The following is a 16,413-nucleotide window of genomic DNA, read 5'->3' on the forward strand; positions in this document are numbered from 1 at the left end:
TGCTGCACGGGCCACATCAGTTCAGTGCACGGAGACAGACAGCTAGTTGCAAGTCTCTTCTATACGGAGAACCGTTTCAGGGGATCCTTGGTCTGTCCAAGCTACGTGTGAATAGAGCTCCTGACACGTTCTTCTACCTGCTGAGGCATCTCACCAGCCTGTGGACTCGTTTGTAGAGATCCTATTTTAATACATGGCATCCTGACAATGCTGTAAATGCTTTTTTTTTTTTTAAAAAAGAAAGCATTGTAAGCCAGGTGGTTGTGGCACACACCTTTAATCCCAGCACTCAGGGGGTTGAGGAAGGTGGAGCTCTGAGTTAGAGGGCAGCCTCATCTCCAGAGCTAGTTCCAGGACATCCGGAGCTACACAGAGAAAGCATGTCTCATCAAACAAAAACAAGCAAACAGAGAGAGATGGTGGTGGGGAGTTTGGGGGTGGTTATTTGGATACAATTACGAGCATAAGAAATTATCTAGGAGAATTTACAGAAAAGAAAAAGAAGATAAAATCTGGCTTGGCTAAGGCTCACAGGGTGCCCCCTGGAGTTTGGCCAGCCAGGTGGATTTGGCTCTTTCTAGTTCCATCCAGAGGCTCCAAGAAGAAAGTGTATGGGGTCAAAGCCATGGTCAGAGTGCCCAACTGGTACTCAGGCCCTCCTCCGACACAGGTTTGTTGTGGGTGGTAGGGCTACTTTAATACAGCTCTGCCGTGGTGCACCCTGGGTAACTAGCTGTCTACTCCCTGCACTTTGTAAAGAATCCTTTATTCCCCACTTGGGGTGTCCTTTTAGTTATCTGCGGGGACCCTGGAAAATATGTGTTATCATTTGGGAAAGAAAAATCTATTGCAATTACAAAGTGTTGGGTTATTTTAAAAAGAAAATGTATTTGTTAAAAACAGCAACAACAACAACAGAAATATGATAAGTACTTATTTTCCCAAGTACTGAATCTGGAAACATGGCTAAGAGACATCTCGTTTGAAGATAGAAGACATCTCATTTGAAGAGTGTCGTACTCTGTTTTCTATTGCTATAACAAAACATCACGTGACCAAAAGCAACTTGGGTAGGAAAGGGTTCAATTTCAGTTCACAGCTTACAGTCCACTATGAAGGAAAGTCAGGGAAAGAACTTAAGGCAGGGACCCGGAGGACACGGCTCATTGGCTTGCTCCCCAAGAGTATTCAGCTTGTTCGTTATACACCCCAGGACCACCTGCTCTGGGGTGGCGCCGCTTACAATGGGCTAATACTCCCACGTCGATCATCAGTCAAACAAAACTAAACAGAACACATAGTTGGTACATTTGGGCCAGTGGAGTGTGCTACCCAATAACAGCCATAGAGATAGAATTTCAGCTCCAGAGATCTGGGTGATTAGAAGAAATCACGAAGTATTGTTCTGTAGAACTGTGCTGCATTGCTGTGAGCCAGGCAGGCGCCAAGAGAATATTGGGCACCATAAACAGCGTCTACCTGTGTCAAGTAAAAGCTACCAAGTGGCTACACTGAGTTATGAGCAGAGTCTCCAGAAGAAATTGAGAGAGTCCCATGTAGTCCTGCCCTTTAGAAATAATGAGCTAGGGACACCTGTGTAAGATGAGGAACTATTAAGAAGCAATCCACCTTACGACTGGAAGCCACAGATGGATGGCAGCTTTGTATTACTGTTTTACAACTTATAGCACAGTTTACATAGAAATAAAAGACAATGTAGCTTTTCTATTTTTTAAATTTAAAATTTATATTTCTGTGTATATGTTTCTGCATCTCTCTCTCTCTGTGTCTTTGTCTCTCTGTCTCTGTCTGTCTGTCTCTCTCTCTCTCTCTCTCTCTCTCTGTGTGTGTGTGTGCACATGCACATGGGCACCTCTGTCCATAGAGGTTATATAAGGGCATTGGATCCCCTGGAACTGGAGTTTCAAGAGGCTGTGAGCCACCTGATGTGGGTGCTGGGGATCGGACTTGGATCCTCTACAGAAGTGAATGCTTTTTACTGTCAAGCCCATCTCTCCAGCCCGAGCAATAGAGCCTTAAATGGGAAGTTTATATGTCGATTCATATTTTAACGTGTTGCTGTACAAGTAATTGTGTGTGCGAGTGTGCAAGTATGTGCGTGTTTTTGTGGGTGCAGGTTCATGTGCTACGGGACACATGCGGGGCTCAGACACTCTGGTGTCAGTCCTCCCCACATCACCTGTGACAGGATTTATTGTTTTTCTTCTCTTCTTGGTTTTTCAAGACAGGGCTTCTCTGTGTAGCCTGAGCTGCCCTGGACTTGCTTTGTAGACCAGGCTGGCCTCCAACTCACACCTGCCTCTGCCTCCTGAGTGCTAGGATTACAGGCGTGCGCCACTGTGCCCGGGTTATTTGTTTATTTGGTTGTTTTCCTACTACATACACCCCACAAGCTTCCTCGAGTTCTCCTGTTTCTGCCTGTCATCTTCCTCACGGGAGCTCTGTAAGTACAGGTACTCAGGATATGGGTTCAACTTTTATATGGGGCCACAGGACCACATGCCGAAGCAGTAACGACCTTGGGGCCATTTCCTCAGCCCGCGTTCTGTGTGGTGACCAGACAATATACCATGAGAATAGAGTCCCCTCCGTGATGCATGAGCAATGGTAGAGACCAGTTTGAGTAAGGGAGGGTTTAAATAAGAGAAAATAATCCAGCCATTCTGATTTTGTTTCTTGGACAAAACAACATCCCAACGTCCTCATCGCTGTGCGGGCTTCAATCCTAACCCCGGAGCTTCTCACAAAACTAAGAAAATGGTCAAGGGAAGAGAACTGGTGGTTTTTTTCTCTGGGCTATTCCTTCCCTGGGGACAGGTGGGAGAAGAGAGCAGCATATTTTACAGTTGGGACGGAAGGACGAGGTTCCAGCGCTCGTCCTGGTGATGTAGCTTTCAGGAGGGCATCGGGGTCATCGCAACCACAGAGAGGCCCGCAGCATGCGGCCTTGCTCCCTTGGCTTCTAGAAAGAAGTGTCTGCAAATATTTCTCTTCCCTCGTCTTTCACGATACCCCTGGCTACAGGTGTGGGAAGCCTGGCCTCTTGCAGCAGTGGTCCAGCGCTAAGGCTGGAGGGCGTGTTTCACTCAACTGTGGAGATGGCACCTGGAAGGAGCTCACAAATAAGCAGCCCTTCTTACCAGCAACCTCACTACCCTACAGTGAGAGCCACCGGGGCACTAACTCCGCGTGCTTACCGAAGACAGTGGCACCCTTGTCCAGGCATCACTGTCCTGGAGCCTCTGGCCTATGGAAGCGGCTGACACACATCTAATGAGGAAGGAGTGGGCCAATGGAAGGTGGTGTGAGGCATCGAACGACAACATTGAGGGTTGTGGAGGATGGCTGGTACAGTGCTTACAGCTGTGCCCACTGTGCTGGCTGCAGGCCTTGGCATGGGCAGGGTAATGAGAGGTCCTTTACAGGTGCTTTTCCTGGCACAGGCTTTCTTACGTCACTGGTTCCTTTCGTGGTGAAGGATATTAGAGAGGAAAGCTCTCCACAGCCAGGACTAAGCCATGGGAAGGTCCCTAAGGAGTTTTCCTCATTGTGCCGTCCCATCCCCTGTGAAGCTCTCCCGGGAGGCGGGAGGGATGGCTCAGACATATTCGGGGCTTAGCGCCACCCGCAATCACTCACATAGTCGCGCTCCAGTTTTACAAATGTCGTTTGAAAGCTTTTTTTTTTTTTTTTTAAATGTGGCTGCAATGATGACATCCTTGTACACTGGAGGGAATTCTCTGGGAAGATGTGGCTGGAGGGGTAATGGGAAGAGGCCTCCGGTAACTCTCCAGAGCCAGGGGATAAATCATCAGCCATTGAGGAACCACAGTGTCAGCCATGGCTGCCCCATGAGGAGGCTCAGAGACAGTTCGAACTGCTGAGTGAAGACTGTGGCTCACAGATGTCTCTCCACCAAGCCCTACCCTGAGTGTCCAGCCCCATTAGAAGAAGGTGGAACCAGCGGTTACCAGTGGAGACTTCTCCAATGATCAATTTCAATCTCTCCTCAGGAGAGAAAAGACAGGGTGTGCTCTTGGAGGTCAGTGCCACCTGCTTCTGGTGCGACGTCTCTTTTTCAGGGGAGGCTAAGGTAAGGTAGCAAGAGGACAGATGGCTCTGACTTTGCCTTGATGAGAAGAAAGAGCTGGTCCACAGCAGAGGAAAGCAGTCATCTTCCCCAGCTGAGTCCTCCCTGGTCTGGAAGGATGGTCTTCCACTATGGGACCATGAAGTCATCCCGTGTGTGTGTGTATGTGTGTGTGTGTGTGTGTGTGTGTGTGTGTGTGTGTGTGTGTGTAAGTGTGTGTGTGTTCTCCCAGGCCCAGTGCCCTTTTCCACAGCATTAGCCACCATTTCAGTAATGACCAAGATTTCTGCATCTTTAAGGGTGTGGCCTGAAGAGATCCAAATGTCTATGAGTCGACAGAAATGACTTCTAACTGCTGTAGACCTAGGCTGGAGAGACGGCTCAGAAGGTAAGAGCAATGGCTGCTCTTGCAAAGACTTATGTTTCTGTTCCAGCACCTGTGATGGGCAGCTCTCAGCCATTTGTAGCTGGAGTTCCAGGAGGTTGGACACCTTTTTCTGGCCTTCATGGTCATTTGCTCACACATACATGTACATGCACACACACATACACATCAATGAGTGTGTTAAATAGTTAGTCCAGCAGATCCAGGTGACTGACTGACTGACTCCTTGGTCTGTAACAATGTTTACACAGTGTTTTAACAATGGAAGCAAATGCTTGCAATTGCAGTCTTCAGATAATATTTCAGTAAAACAGCTTGAACACTACCATGTCTATTTATACATCTTTCCCACCTCTCCTCTCCTTTTTTCCTCCCACCCTCCCTCCCTCAGTCTTTCTCTGACCAGAGGAGGGCTGACAATTTACAAACCACAGACCAGATTACTGTCACACACATGCCTTTCCTGTCTGTGTGCTCCTGGTGCCTGGCCCAGCCCCTGCTCCTTGCAGGAACTTGACAAATGTTTGTTGAATGAATAAACAAGTGGTCACTCTACTTGAGAGCTTAAACCTGTCTTTCATCTGACCAAGCGTTCCGTCATATTTACTCAGTGAAAAATAAATAGATGGCAGTTGGATAAGTAGATAGCTCTATCTCGACAAGCAGACGATATGAAGGCTGCCCTGGTAGCTAGTGCAGGCATGCAACTCTCTTCTCCCTAGTAGGCTGTGAACAGAACTGATCTGTGCAACTTCCTTATCACTTGTCTAAACGGGAATGGGCTTTCTAGGTTTGCACTACCCTGCAAGGAGGGATGCTGGGATGAACCTGTGGAAGATAACTCTCTTGATTCTAGAAGCCTGGAAGATAGCAGAGCAACAGGATGAAAGGAGCCTGCATGTTGGGTGGCTTGGGCACACAGCTGCTGGCCTGAGCCCCTCACCCCCTTTGTGAGGAAGCAGTGGATGACAGTTTAATGGAGGTGTATGTTACAGAAACATGCATGGCCCTAAATACTAGACAAGCTACTACACAAAAACTGCAGAAGGGGTGCACGCCTCCCGTGCCACCCTCAACAGGTAGCATGTCCTGTTTACCTTAGAGATTGTTGTCGACTTCGATGCCAGTGTCAGGATATGACATGTGACTGTCTGGAGGGGACATTAGCATACTCTCCCATGCAGAAGTCCAGGGTCATGTGGACAAGGGATCAACTCGTGGTGAGACAGGAGGGAGACAGGGGAGCTCTCAGGGATGCTGAGGAAGGACATCCAGGGCCTTCTATAGCCTGCAGCTTTGAGCCTTCTCCCTCAGTCCACTGTGTTACTCAGAGGGGTGGAGCAGAGTCCTCAGCCCTTATATTCATGTCACAACCTCCAATCTGACCCAAAGTTTCCCGTCTTTCTTCTTCACCCATTGCATGTGTATCCAAGTGTATAGATGTGTGTTACTGTTTGCACACGTGTACACATGTGTTTAAGTGCTGACGATGCACATACATGCGTATGTATGTACCCAGGTGCTGCACCTGTGTCCTGTCAGGACCTGGTAGACATGGTTGAGGATGAGAAAGTAAACAAGGCTCTCATTTGGATGGCAGGAGCTCTAAGCTCCTTTCTGTACACCTCTGGACACTGGGCCAATTGTTTGGCTGAGCCTGAGGTTTCAGTGCAGTCATCACTCAGTGCCGTCTGCTAGGGTGAGAGGCTCTACCCAGGCAGGCAGCTCCTTCTGGACCTGGGTCTCCAGTCTTTCCACTGCTGAGTGCAAATGCCAGGAGCCTGTAGCATGGTTGGCTGTTCACCTCCAAGGGCCGTTTGATCTTGTGGACGCTGACACAAGCCCCAGGATCCCACTCTGCATCTTTGATCTGCATAATAGAAGCATGCGGGGTGGGCAGGGTGGGGGGAAGATGGGGGTGTGGGGAGGTGGGGGAGGGTGGGGGGTGAGACATCGACATATATGGAAAAGCCTTTTTGGCTGCCTGGGCTCAGGGATAAGGAAGGCATGCACTTGGATGTTTAATGAGGGCAAATCTGGAAGACTTGGGGGAAAAAAAAAACGGAAAGATGTAAAGTCGGGAGAGATTATCGCTGAATTCTTGTCATCGTCTTTACCGGCTTCTCCGGAGGGACAGACAGTGACTAAGACGGGATGACGACTCGCCTTGGCAGGCAGAGGTGCGGTTTCTAGTCAGTCCTGAATGAAAGTCCAGGTTCCAAATTGGATTTATGTTTTCCTGTCACTAGTGTGTTTGGTTTCCTTCCTCTGGTCCCTCCCCAAAACTTGTTAGCAGGAGTCAAACGGAGGATGCCCGGATATGGGGAAGTGGGCTGTCTCACCCCCTTCTCCCCCTTCACTTGGAAAGACACTACTCTTTGCTGCAGTCTCCTGAAGGGTGAAGCTTTTGTTTTGTTTTGTTCCTTCTACTTTTCTACTTCTGCGGGCCCTGGTCTCCTCAATAGGAGTACAGTCGGGTTACATTCACCTCTCAGAAGCCCATGAGGTGCTACCCACATCTCCACTTCAAATGTGTGTCTGCTCTTCGTTCCTGAAACCTTACTAGGCTCCCCAGAGGACCGCAGAAGGCAAAAATAAAAAAAATAAAAAATAAAAAAATAAAAAAAAAAATAAAAATGCCATGTAGATGTGAAAGCTGAACACCAAGTGTTAGCCGAGTGCGTGGTGCACAGTGGGAGTTGGACTCATATTGATGACTTCATTTTTTTCCCAACTTCTCTTTTGGGAAAAAATCTGGACCTCCTTCAGGCCTTCAGACCCCTCCGTGGACTCTAAAGCTGAAGGTGTTGTCCTTGGTTGAGATGGTGTGATTCAGCCCTGTGGAGGGAAGTGCATTTCCAGGGGGCGTTTCTTTGTAACTAGCACACATAATAGTTACCACTATGCAGATCTTACGTCAAAGTCTTTCAACACTTCTATCAATGAGCTATGATTTTCTTTGAAAGGAGATGCTATCAGCGAGAGCAGCTGCATTAACCAAGGCTGGACGCTTCATCAAGAGGCCAGGATCGGAATCAGGTGGGCCCGGTACCACAGCCCAGGAAGCATTACGTGTTTTGCCTGTGAGAACCAGGTGGCCCTCTTACCTTCACCTGCTCTCTGACTCTGTGTCCCTGCCTAGTGGCTGCCTTGGGTCAGGCACGAAGGACGAAGCCTCTGAAGTTGGTTACATGACTCGAGCTGTATCTGCCCCTAGAACTGAAACAGTCTGAACCTGGGGTCTTCCTTGGAACAAGAAATAAATCCAAACCGGAGGTCTTACAGCCACAGGCTCGCTGAGTGATAACAGAGGCTGGGGAAAGCTGGGATTGGGAATTTGGACAAGGATTGAAAATGAGGTAGGGCCTGCTGTCTGGAAGGAGAGGACTCGCCCGACCAGAAAGTGGACATGGTAAATAAGATTTACCTCACAATCTTTAATTCATGCAATCCTGTACAATTTAATATCAATGTTGTACACTTTACCTGTGCTATAGAAGGATCTGTCTGTGGGGTTCAGAGGGAGTCCTCAGGCCGGTCTGACCACAGTGCACAAAGGCACCCCCACACGTACCTCACCATAAAACACATAAAACATATTAGAACTCCAGGTCTGTTCGTGATGACGATAAGGGTAAACTGGGTTCGGCAAAGCTGAAAAAACAAACAAACAAACTTAAGACTTAAACCGTTTGTTGTCAGAAATCCATTTATTCTAGAACACATCTGTCCCAGTCACTGTTCTGTTGCTGTGACGAGGCACCATGACCAACCATGATAATTCTTATAAAAGACAGCACTTAGTTGGGGCCTGGCTATAGTTTCATAGGTTTAATCCATTGTCACCACAGTGGGGAGCATGGCAGCGTGCAGGCGGACGTGGGGCTGGAGAAGCAGCTGAGAATTCTACATCTGGATCTGCAGGCAGCAAGGAGAGAGAGCTACTGGGCCTGGCTCGGGTTTCTGAGACCTCAAAGTCTACCCTGAGTGACACACTTCCTCCAACATGGCCACACCTTTTAATCCTTCTCAAGTAGTGCCACTCCCTGATAACTAAGCGGTCAAATATATGAGCCTATGGGGGACATTCTTATTAAAATCACCATATCTTATCGGCAAAGTTACCCTATGGATTGAAACGATCCTCATGCACCATTATTGTCTATTCGCATGGATTTCCAACTGCCCCTACTTTTGTTTTTATTGCTTGTTTTGGGGCATGGTCTTACTATGTATCCAGGGCTGTCCTTGAACTCATATCTTTCTTCTCAGCCTCCCAAGTGGTGGCATTACAAGAATGTGCCAACACTGCTGGCCCTTTTATTCTTTTTACAAATGGTCTCATTCTGCCCAGGCTGACCTCAAACTCTTGAATCTCTATTCCTCAATCTCCAGCTCCCTGGTGCTGGAATTATACACACACATTCCTGCCCCCTCCATTTTTGTTTAGCCTCTGTGAGTCTATTATGTGAACACTGGGATGGTGAGATTTCCCCCCACCCCCTGGCACTTAGATTTGCATCTTTACCTGACTCTAAGTTAGCATAGCGTTTCTGTTTGCCATCTGTGGCAAGGGCACGTGTTCTCACATTTCCCAGAACATTTGTGCAAAAAGCCATACCGGACAAAGACGGGAACTTGGTACAGTGACTCATGACTCTGGTCAGATGGAGGGAATATGGGCTGACACCCCAGGAGGGGGCAGGAACCAGGACTGTGGACTTGGCAGCTTCCTACCAGGGCAGGAAAGGAAGAACATGAGGTGAAGGTATAGTCAGGAAAGAGCAAAGTAGGGAAGGAAGGAAGCCAGCCAGGCAGATCCAAGCTGAGGCTTCCTCCCTTAAGGCTCTACTTTGATGGCAGGATGTTGTATCCATGGGATGTGGGTAACCAGTGGGTGCTCTCAGCGGTGACGTCCCTGACCACTGAGCCCCATGCCACTGGCTGCTCTTGACCCACTCTCAGACTCCATGGTCTCTCTGAGAGGAGCTCAGACCCAAGGAGGCTGAGTCAGCAGGGCCAGGAAGCACCAAGAAACATGTTAGGGGAAATGCAAATGCCAGCTCTTCTTATTCTGAGAACCTCCCACCACCGGAAGGAAGAGGAGACCACGAAAGTCAGCGTTTCCAGCTTCCGTTGCCATCCGTTGTGGTGGACAGCTGGCCTTGGTGGGCCTGCAGCTATATTTACTCTCAGATTTCCGGGACGGCAGACCTATGGGACACCACAGTCAACTCAACTGCATGTGTAGCAATCACAAGCAAGTGAAGCCACAACCTGCAACCCGCTCACAGCCCCACTCAGCACCACCCCCAAACACACCAGTCCCCAGCAACAGAGCCAAGGCTCCCACGCCAGCTCCAGGAAGTGTCTCCCTAGGGCTTTCTAGGGCCAGGCCGGATTCCCATCTTAGTAGCCACCGCCTATGGAAGGGCTCCAAAGTCCAGGCTCCTGTGTCAGATCTTCCACCAGCCTCTCAGCTGCATGTCCCTGTGGTCTGTGGTCCATTCAGTTCAGAATAGTGTTCTTCAGCCACAAAGACGTGCTTTGTTGATGGCTGTCTTGCCCAACACTGTTTGGTGAGCACCAACTCAACGCTTCTACCTGGACTCCAGGGACTCATCTATGTGTTTTTCCATCTCCGTCAACCTTCGGTGTTCTTTCAGAGGGCTCAGCTGCTGTGTGTGGAGAACAATGTAATAATTCCTCATAGTTCGGAGAGGGAAATACTGTTAACCGAAGGAAAGTTTAATTCACCATAGGACTTTGCCCCCTACAATCCTGTAACGTGCACAGATCCGCCCAAGGTTGCTGTGAGGAGGGGGTTTAAAAAATGGAAAAGCAAACAAACGACAAACAAACCAACCAAAAACCTGGGGCTGGAGAGGTAACTCTGCATACTGTTCTTGCAGAAGGTCCGAGTTCGGTTCTGAGAAGCCCCATTAGACAGCTCGCTATCACCTGTAGCTCCAGCTCTGGGGGATCCAACATGTCTGGGCTCCACAGGCACAGGCAAGATTTAAATATAAAAATACATCTCTTAAAAAGGCTGAAAACTACTAGTGCTTTCTTCCTTGGGTGGTGAAGGGCTCTGCATTTGTCTGGGCTGGGGGAGGGTCCCTTGCTTAAACTGGCAATCATGCCAATGGGAATGATTGGTATATAAAGACAGTCCTGTTTACAAGCCAAAGGCTAGCCCACTAGGCACCTTTTTCCTAGATAAGAGGGCCTCCCTTGCATGGCGACCAATACGCCCTCAACCATCTATCCAAGCCACCATTTTCTTTTCTAGATGAAATGTTTTTCAGCACCTCCCCCCCAATACCACTAAGCCAGAGGGCCTTCTCTCGAACCCCCCTTTAGACTGCCCTCAGAAAATTAACTCGGATCAAGAAGGATTCCTTGTGAGTCGGATGCTAAATCTACCTGGCTCAGGGGGCTCAGGAGTTGGCCCATAGCCCTTGGTTCACAGGCCGGGCTTCCGGTGACCGATCATCCGGGATTTGTAGCAACAGGTATTCGCTTCCCTTACTGAGCCGCCGTGACTCACACACAGCTGAGGGAGCAGGGCCAGCCACAGGCAGGGGCACCGCAGGGCTTGGGGGTGGGGCCCAGGGTGGGGAGTGGCAGTGGGTTGGGGTGAGGCAGGAGGAAGAGACAGAAAAGAAAGCAACAAAAATAACAGATTGGAGGCTCACTGTTTTCATCCTGCAATATTCAAATATTAGACCCTGGCCCAAAATAGCTCCCTTTGTGCTGGCTCCAAGAAACACGGAGCAAGAGGGAGCTGAACACAACGCCTCATTCATGAGAGCCTGGCGGATGCTCGCGGGTTCGCCACTCTATAATCCCTGACAGCCCTCATTAAATCATGGCGCTGCAGGTGCAGAGACTGCTGGGAGCATGGCCCCTGTCCTTCTCAGGCACAGTGCACTGTTCCCCTCTGTAAGACAGGAGAGTTTCCAAAATATAGGAGGAGTTGAGCTCCAGGTACCCACAAACTGGTAAGCTGGGGAGAAGTGACTCTCTTTTCACATGATTAAGGCCCAGCCTACTGTTTGCTGGGCACCAACTTCCATGTGTCTCCCTTGGCAGCTGAGCAGGCGGTGCAGTCTCTCTGCAGCTGGGGCACAGGAGGTGATGGTGTGGTCCTAGGATGTTTTTTTCTGACCAGAAGCGGAGGGCTTGCCTGAGGAGATCTCCTCCTTCCCCCATTGAGCAACACACAAAGGCGATCAACCGCCCTGCTGGCTGCAGTAGTGGGATTTTAGAAACTTTTTTTTTTTGGAGGGGTGGGGGCTTTAAATCCATGAAATCTCCCTGCCAAAGATTTTGTTCATTTTTTTCTTAATGTCTTGGTAGTTTTGTTCTGTCTCAGTTTTTCTCAAATCAACATTTTTTGTTGCTATTTTTTTTTCATTTTATTTTAACTCTTGCATGTATATCTGTGTACTAAAGGTATGCCTGGTTTCAATGGAGGCTAGAAGAGGGTGTTCGGTGCCTTGAAACTGGAATACAGACCCATGTGAGCTGCCATGTAGGTGCTGGGAATCCTGGGTCCCCTGGAGGAGCAGCCAGTGCTCTTAACTGCTGAGGCGTATTTCCTGCCCCTCAGTTTGGCTTTGTAAGATATTGGATTTCATTATTTAGCCCTGGGTGACCCAGAACTTACCACACAGGCCAGGCTGGCCTCAAATTGGAAGCCTTCTGTCTCTGACTCCCGGGTGCTTGCTGGAGTATCTAGGCGTGTACAACCACCACTCTCAGAAGTATCTTACTAAGGTACGAACGCCACCGAGAATCATAACACACTGTCACTGTTTCCGAGATGAAAAAGGCATCAAAGGGAAGATATAAAGAAATGATGCAATTCAGGGCCTTCCCCTGGGATTCCATTAACAAGCTTTGGGTTGGCAGGACATGGACAGACATAAAGAACTCCAGGTGGTGGGAAGAGACTGGGAGGGCGGGGGGGGGGGGGGGCATGGGTGGGGGGGGGTTGGGGACTGGAGGCAGCTTCAGCCACCCCCCATGCCAGTTTCTTTTGTCTGTATAGTGGAGATGAGGTTAAGAAAAGCCACACCTAAGTCTACGGGACAGGTAGGAAGATGCAACGACGCCTGGAAATCCGGTACAAGTGCCTCAGAATTACTCGGAAGCTGACACTTCCTTATTACAACCTTTGGCTCCAGACAGCATCCATTAGGAGAAACTCTGTTAGCCTCTTCCAGGTCGTTCTGGTTACTGACTCAGGCCAGGGGGTGGCATTTCAGGGTCACGGCAGGTGCCCTAAGGCTGTGACTTTGTGAGAGTCATTTGTGGTGAGAAGAAAATGTTGGCGGCCCCGGTCTCTTGGTGCAGTTTGTATTTGGACCTAGGCGGAAGTCCGGTTTCAGCTTCTTTAAATACATTCACATCTTCACTCACAGGAAAATACCTGTTTAATGGGGAAGGGCTTCACCTGGTCACCCAGAGAGCAGCCAGAATTTGAGGAATCAGAAACAAAAACACAGAGGTCCTTCAAAACCACTCAAACCATTGAATTTATCCACCGAGTTAACACACTTTGCAAGCAGACTGAAGGGGAAAATATGTAAAACTGAAGCTATTTCTAATGGGCGTGCTAAACAAAATAAATGGAGAGGGGGAAAAGTAAAATTATTTCTCCCAACTAGAGGTTTTACAAGAGCAAAAAAAGAAAACCAAATGCTTTACTTAAACGCTACAAAACAAACAAAGCACTTCAAAAGTCCGTGCAAAATGGCAGGCATGCAGGGGGTTAAGTTTGAGTGGACGTGTAAGGAATATTTTTGGAAAAGGCTGGAACTAGCAGCCAGAACAGCACTGGTTAGGGCCGACAGGATTTGATGGTATTAGAAATGAAAGCCTGGAGCCACAAACTTGAAACCAGGACCCTCTATCTGAATCCATCCAGGCCCTCCCCTGCCCTAAGGTCTACAGGGAGCTGCGATCTTCCATAAACAGAAGGTAAGGATTTTAAGAGTCTCAGCATTTCCAGGGCCTTTCCTCTCTGTTCTGCAAACTGGCGGCCCTCTGTGTGTTAGTCAGCTCTGGCTATCATGACAAAATGCCACAGACTGGGTGGCTTAAGCCGCAGAAATTTATTTTCTCACACTCCCAGAGGCTAGAAGTTCAAGATCAAGGTCTCAGCAGGGCAGGCCCAGTTTCTCCCACAGAGAAAGGCCACCCTCTCGCTGTGTCAGCGTGGGTAGTCCTTTTTATGACACTGGTCGGGGCAGACAGGAGCCACCTTAACAGTCTCATTTTTAACCACTTCGGCCAAGCCTCATCATTTCCACACCCCCAGTGCAAAGTGCTGAGAACCAGGATTTCTACAAGGAGGTGATGGGAGCACACCTGGCCCAAGACTCCTTTCTTACTACTCTCCGCCCCTTCTCACTGGGGCCATCTCTGCTGTTTGCTCTGCTGGTGCCTGTGCCGTGACTTCTGTCTCTATACACTTTTTTTTTTTTTTTTTGCCTTCTGGCTTGCTGTAGCACCTGTCTCTGTATATCCTCTGTGTTCAGTTTTTCCATCCCTACCTTTCTGATATTTCTTTCACATATATACGAAGTCGGTTCTGTGTGCCCGTTATAAGGGGTGGCAACAAAGAAATGTCTCTGGCCTCATTGAAACCTTCATTCTAGAAGGGGAGAGGGGAGATTTAACCATAATGCAATGGCAAACTCTGCAGTCAACACCACATGAGGCCGGAGGACAGTCAGCAATCCCCAGCTTCTGTAGATGAGGTCTTACTGGAACGTTTCTGTACATAGTATTTATGGATGCTTTCACACATTTGCATAGTAGTGACAGAGACCACACTCCACAGGATGGCAAAGCCCTCCAAAGCTATTTTCTATCTTGCTCTTTATAGAAAAGTTTTCTGAGTCTTCAATGGAAGTAAAAAAAAAATATAGGAGATGAAAGACAGACAGCAGTCAATTTAACCGTTGAATCTGGGAATATATCACTGAGGAAATATAATTTAAGATGGGTTTTGAGGGATGAATAAGAGCTGGTATGAAGAAAGTGAGAATACAAACAGCCTGACCAAATGTAGGAGGCCACAAAAATTTAAGGCAAATTCAGGTCCTATTAGATCCATTGGGCATAGATCCAATGGTCTGCCAGATCCACTTCTGTTAAGTGCACCTGACAGAAGTAGCTTAAGGGGGAAATGGGTTTATTTCAGCAATTCTAGGTTACATTCCATCATTGTGGGGACTCTACCAGGGCAGGAACTTCAAGTAGCTAGTCACGTGACATCCACAGTCAACAGAAGAGAGAAGTGAATGCAAGTGTGCTTGCTCGCTTGCTTCCTTGTGCTCAGCTTTACAGCTCTAGTCTCAAACTGTTCAGGAGCTCCTGCCTAGGGAATGGTGCTGCCCACACTGGTCTTCCAGTACCACTTAGCCTAATTAAGCCAACGCCCCCTCTCAAGATATATCTAAAGGCTGATACAATGCAGATGACCCCTCATTGAGACCTTCTTCCCAGGTGATTCTTGGTTTTATAAAGTTGACAAATAAAGCTAGTCATCCCAGAGCCTACCTGGTACTGCTTGTCAAACACTTGCATATTTCAAGCGTCCAAGCCAGATGTTCCTGTCTTGCATCAAAGTTGGGCACTCTACTGTTTTCTTACCTCTGTGTGGAGAGAAGTGTCTTGGTCAGCTTTCTGTCACTGTGAAAAGTACTTGAGACAGACTAATAAAGGGAAAGACATCCTTGTCGCTCATGGTTTTAGGGGTTTCAGGCTAGGATGGATGACGACCTTGTTGCCCTGGGCATGCGATGCAGAAGATATGTGACACACTATGGTGTCACAAAAGCACCCATGTAACCAAAAGGCCAGAGAGGGGAGGAGGGAGGGCTGGACTCTTACTAGCTCCTTCAAGGTCAGCCCTCTATTTAGTCAGGGAGCCCCCACCAGCAGCCAGTATCATCTAGCTGAGACTAAACCTGTAGCGCATGTATCTTTGGGGGAACATTCCAGATGAAACTATAGCAGGGAGAGTGCCCAGGAGACCTTTGAAGAGAGAGAAATGAGCAGAAGGACTCAACATTTTCAGTTTTTAATCTTTTGAGTAGGTTCCAATATTTATTTTTTTAAAAAATGGAGGGCACGGGTTATGCCCAGCCTGATGCCCATGACAGTTGCAAATGTGGCTCACACAAAAACTGCAAGCTCACTTAGAACGTCCTAAGAGGTGCTTTTGCAGTGTTATCAGTAGCTTGACAACACTGTGTTGCACAGGTTGTACAAGCCTGCATTTTTCAGAGATGGGTGTTCCCTCAGTGTGCATACCTGGCTGGGTGGTGGTGGCTGTTGGCCACAGTGTGTCCTGCAGCCCTTCCATGGGACGCTCCAAAGCTGTTGGGTAGAGGAACGCTAATTCAGAACTTGGCTGTTCTGGCAAGAGATCGCATCCAAAGATTTTCTAGGTCTATGTGATCCCTCTGGAAAGAGATCACATCCAAAGACCTTCTGGGTCTGGCTGGAATACAAATAGGCCTTTAGTCCAGGAGACAGTGGCAAACAGATCTGAGTTCAAGGCCAGCCTGGTATAGAGCAAGTATCAGATAAAGAAAAGCTTAGGTCCCGAGTGGTGATACATGAATGCCCTTAATCCCAATGAAGGTAAAGTTATCTTGTAGATGGAAGCACCTGTGTTTGAAAGTGGTGTCTAATTGAGTGGCAGAAACAGTGATGAGTCAGAGAAGGTTTGACAGAATAAGATGCACCCAACTCTCAGGAGAAGAAAGCGGAAAGGGAAGCGACTTAAGGGGCAATGCAGAGAGAGAGAGAGAAAGAGAGAGAGGGAGGGAGAGAGAGAGAGAGAGAGGGAGGGAGGGAGGAGAGAGAGAGAGAGAGAGAGAGAGAGAGGGAGGGA

The 16,413-nt window shown here is 48.4% G+C and overlaps 1 long non-coding RNA gene across 1 annotated transcript; it reads right to left on the minus strand.

Moving 5' to 3' along the window:
- Positions 1-10,866: 10,866 nt before the first annotated feature.
- LOC311580545 lies at positions 10,867-16,194 on the minus strand. Its single transcript, XR_014773503.1, has 3 exons — positions 15,828-16,194; positions 15,072-15,166; positions 10,867-12,273 (listed from the first exon to the last, which is right to left on the minus strand). It is a non-coding gene; the product is annotated as an uncharacterized lncRNA (long non-coding RNA).
- Between the last annotated feature and the right edge of the window lie 219 nt (positions 16,195-16,413).

This window comes from Acomys minous (genome assembly GCF_964271855.1).
Source record: "Acomys minous genome assembly, chromosome: 13".
NCBI lineage: Eukaryota > Metazoa > Chordata > Mammalia > Rodentia > Muridae > Acomys > Acomys minous.